This window comes from Oratosquilla oratoria, chromosome 23 (assembly GCF_046742065.1).
Source record: "Oratosquilla oratoria isolate Oo_2021 chromosome 23, ASM4674206v1, whole genome shotgun sequence".
NCBI classification, from domain to species: Eukaryota; Metazoa; Arthropoda; class Malacostraca; order Stomatopoda; family Squillidae; genus Oratosquilla; species Oratosquilla oratoria.
This window is the reverse complement of record NC_134799.1, coordinates 41335963-41340962: the sequence shown is the minus strand read 5'-3', so window position 1 is coordinate 41340962 and position 5000 is coordinate 41335963.

Sequence of the window (5000 nt, the reverse complement as noted above, 5' to 3'; positions counted from 1 at the left end):
TGAAAACTAAAGAGAAAGAGAGTGCATGAAGAGAGAGAAGAAAGGGAGTAGAATGCATGAGAGGAGACATTGTTGAGCAAAACATGCAATGATTTCCAAGTTTGCACCGTACAAGTAAAAATACATCACAATATGCGTATGGATATGTATATACTCACGTATATATGTATATATATATGTATATATATATATATATATATATATGTATGTATATATATATATATATATACATATATATATATATATATATATGTGTGTGTGTGTGTGTGTGTGTGTGTGTGTGTGTGTGTGTGTGTGTGTGTGTGTGTGTGTGTGTGTGTGTGTGTGTATGTATGTATGTATGTATGTATGTATATATATAATATATGTTTATATACATATATATATATATGTATATATATATGTATGTACTGTATATATATATACATATATATATGTATATATATATATGTATATATATATATGTATTTATATATGTATATAGATATATATATATATATATATATATATATATATATATATATATGTATCCTATAGAAAATAATACCAAAATAGCAAGGCTCCCTCAACTAAATCAAATTCTAGAAAGGGGAGAGACGATCAACACTCTGAGTCGCACTGCATCCCTGGTCAGTCGTGTCCGGATGATGTTGTGACGAAGCAAATAGACGATTTATACCATTTGGAGGAAAAGTAAACTCACACTCGGAGGGTCCAGGAATAGAAAACGGCGTGTGTGGAGGTGGGAGAGGGTGGGGGGGGACGTGGGACGGGAGGGTCGTTGAGGGAGAGGGAGGAGCTTCGGGGGCGGGGGACGTGTTGCCCCAAGTTGAACTGGAGTGACATTTGCTTCCACCAGAAGACGAAACGTCAGGTCAAGACGAGTGGCCTAAAGCTAACCTGATTCAGCTAACATACAAGCACGCGAATGTATATGTACATATATGCTTTTACTATTATATACATGGGCAGTATGCGCGTAGGTATACCATTATACGAATTTAGATTGTGTGTGTGAACAAATGTATTTCTACGTAGAAATACAACCTTAAATATACAGAGAAACATGCACACAGGAATACTAGACCACATACATACGTAGTGAAAATAACAAGTAAAATTTCTTTAGAGAATTTATGCATAATGGAGCGGTGTAAACACCTTGGTGTAATTAATTGATAGTAGCTGTCTTAGATAATCTAAGCATTGAATACTTTCTCCCCTTACTTCCTTCATTCTGTAAAAACTTTTTCACATCTCCTTCCTCCCCTTTCTCCACAATTTTCTCTCCCTCCTCCTCTTCCTCTTCCTCCTCCTCTTCCTCTTCCTCCTCCCCACACCTGCCTCTCCCCTTGCACTGTTTCATCATCATCCATCTCAACCCTACTTCTTTCTTTTTATTTTCAATGTTCCAGCTCTCTTATGAAGATGTATAGTAGAAGCTAAACAAAACACAAAAGAAACCGCCCCTTCCACATTACTGCATTACTTCGTGTGTCCTTTTATGTGTAATATTCTCTGTAGTAAATTAGAACAATTATCTTCAAAGTCGGGAACAAAAAGGGGGGATCCGGAGAGGAGAGTTAATTGAATCACGAGATTTTGGTAGTCGGGTCTCGCTGACAAGACTTCCGCGTGGACCACCTGTTTGTGCAGCCGTGGGGCGCCGGCGCGTATGTTCGCATGTAAATGTGAAATAAACAAACTACAATGCCCAAGTTCAGCTACCTTTGCCAACCTAACCCTTTCCATGAACACTTGTATGTAAATATGAAATGAACAGACCATAATGTTTATTCCAAGCAAAGTTTGCCTACATATCCCGTTTTTTTTTAACACGCAAGCGCTGTTGCCACATTCCCATCTCATGAATCGGTATATCACAGCGGAAACTTTGCTCACCGTACCTTCGTCTTCTCCTGAGGAATGAGGAACATGTATACATAACACGTCAAGATCGAGCCTTCCACGACCTCCAGTTCATTTCGCTCCTATTCCGAGTATATGTAAGGTTGCAATTGCTTCTTCCTACTCTGCTGAAATACGTGTACGGAGAGCTGCTATCTCACGTTTATTAGAACACCGACGTGTTAATTATGTGCACGTATGTGAGCGTGCGTGTGTGTGTGTGTGTGTGTGTGTATGTGCGTGTGTGTGTGTGTGTGTGTGTGTGTGTGTGTGTGTGTGTGTGTGTGTGTGTGTGTGTGTGTGTGTGTGTGTGTGTGTGTGTGTGTGTGTGTGTGTGTGTGTGTGTGTGTGTGTGTGTGTGTGTGTGTGTGTGTGTGTGTGTGTGTGTAAGCAATAAACGAGGTGAGTCATCTTATACATGATAAGAGTACACCATACAAAGACAAACAGCTCCCTAGTATGTCCCTACATGTTCAGCATCGGAGTTAGAGTTCAGAAATATTGAAGACGGTACAGGAAGCCTAATTCCCTTAAAGCTGTTTTAGCAGAATTTAAAATATTAATTTTCAGATTAGTTTGGTTGTACATCATCTAAGAATGTTTAGAATGCTATAAAGATAATGTTGGATTTTAATAAAGAAAGCTTGTATGGTATCAAGTGGAGAAATTAAGTCTTGATGGTGTAAGAACAATATTTTTTCTGCCTCAATCGGATGTGATAAAAGTAAGAAGACGTGAGTTTTACAGCGATCCTTCATGAAAGAGGAAGCTCATTTAGAAAAAGAAGTCTGCTGAATTATGTAAATTCATCAGTGTCAGAGTGTACAGATCTGCGGTCAAAGAAGTTATTTATGGAAAGAAAGAAAAAAAATAAGATGTAGAGCAGCCGCCTGTAGAATACCAGAGGATGTAGCCAATGAAGAAGAGGAATGACCGTCGACAACTGCATCTATACAACGATCAGAAAGGGGAATTCGAAATGATGGAACAGTGACAGGGATAAATACCGTAGAGTTAATCCCTCTTTTCTTTCCCCTGTTAACCTCCCACTCCTTTCTACTCTCTTTGCTCTCTTTATCCTCTTTCTTTCCTCCTCTCCTCTTCCTGCCTAGAATCCCCAGACTCTTACAACGCACCTCTGTTCCTGACCTTTCGTCAGTCACTGTCAGTCTATCTGTCTGCGTCTGTCTATCTGTCTGTCTGTATGTCTGCAAACTCCGCGCCACAGGCAGCCCGCTGGGAACTAATTTGTTCCTGGATCTGCATCGGTTCCTCGGCCAATCTAAGATCTCGAATCGCTCCTTCTTCGAGCTCAAAACTGACATGGCGCCGTGTATGCAATACAGCCTCTCTCTCTCTCTCTCTCTCTCTCTCTCTCTCTCTCTCTCTCTCTCTCTCTCTCTCTCTCTCTCTCTCTCTCTCTCTCTCTCTCTCTCTCTCTCTCTCTCTCTCTCTCTCTATCTATCTATCTATCTATCTATCTATCTCTCCCTCCCTCTCTCTCTCTCTCTCTCTCTCTCTCTCTCTCTCTCTCTCTCTCTCTCTCTCTCTCTCTCTCTCTCTCTCTCTCTCTCTCTCTCTCTCTCTCTCTCTCTCTCTCTATCTATCTATCTATCTATCTATCTATCTATCTATCTCTCTCTCCCTCCCTCTCTCTCTCTCTCTCTCTCTCTCTCTCTCTCTCTCTCTCTCTCTCTCTCTCTCTCTCTCTCTCTCTCTCTCTCTCTCTCTCTCTCTCTCTCTCTCTCTCTCTCTCTCTCTCTCTCTCTCTCTCTCTTACTCTTTCTAAAAAGTACATAACATGAACGGGTCACAGACGCACATACATGAACACACACAAACACGCACACAGGCATGCCTGTTCAATGTGTACATGGATAGGTTGGTGCGTGAGGCAAAGGCGAGAGTAATGGGTAGGGGGGACTTAGAATAGTAAAGAAAATGGGAGAAAAGTGGTTATTTGCTGACGACTCTGGGTTTTTGGTAGGATCAGAGGAAAGACTAAGGGAGTTAGTGACAGAGTTTGGGAAGGTATGCGGTATGAGAAAGTTGAAGATGAATGTGGGTGAAAGTAAGGTAATGGGATGTACTAGGGTAGTGGGCGGCAGTGAGTTGGAAGTAAGTCTAAAAGGAGATAGGCTGGAGGAAATGGATAGCTTTAGGTATTTGGGGTCACATGTGGCAGGAAAGGGAGGAGTGGAGGTGGAGGTAAATTGTAGATTGAGAGAAGCAGGTAAATGCCTTGATGAATAGTGATATGAGAAATAGGCAGCTGGAAATGAATACAAAGACGAAATTGTATTTAGGGGTGATTAAGAGGAGATTGTATGAAGGGGTGAATGTGCCGACGGCATTGTATGGAGCAGAGACTTGGAATTTAAGAGAGGCAGAGAGGAAAATTTTAAGTGTGTTTAAGATGAAATGACTGAGAAGTATGGTAGAGGGTTACTAGGTTGGATAGAGTGAGAAACGAGGAGATGAGGAGGAGAAAGGGAATGGAAAAGAGATGGCAGATAGAGCTTACGAAAGATTACTGGGATGATATAGACACATGGAAAGAATGATTGATGAAAGATTGGTAAAAGAAGTGTGGAAGGCGGAGGTGGAGGAAGTGAACTTGAGGAGACGACCGAGGGTGAAATGGATGAATGGGTTGAAGGGGCATTGGGCAAGAAGAGAATGCCTCTTGAGGAAGGAAGGGAGAAGGCAGGAGAAAGGGATGAGTGGGGAATAACTGCGTATGGATGATACTGTTATGCAAGGAAGGGAGGAATGAGGGATTGGGCGTATGGGGTACTTATGTGTGAACAACATTTTGACGCCTTTCGAATGGATTTCCCCCCGTCTTCTCTTTTTCTGCACGAGAGGATGGACAGGGGGGTCGTCGATTAAATGAAACGGAATTGATGTGGATGTACTCTATCTTGCTACAATGCCTTTGACCCAGGGTAGTTGGTGGATGCAGGGATGACCCGTCATCTATGAGGAGCTGAGATGTAAGGGGTGTAGGGGATGGTGGAAGGAAGTTGAATGGTTGGGAACAGGTACGTGCCTCTGATCTGGCTACCTACCTCGTAACGGGGAAAAAGCTC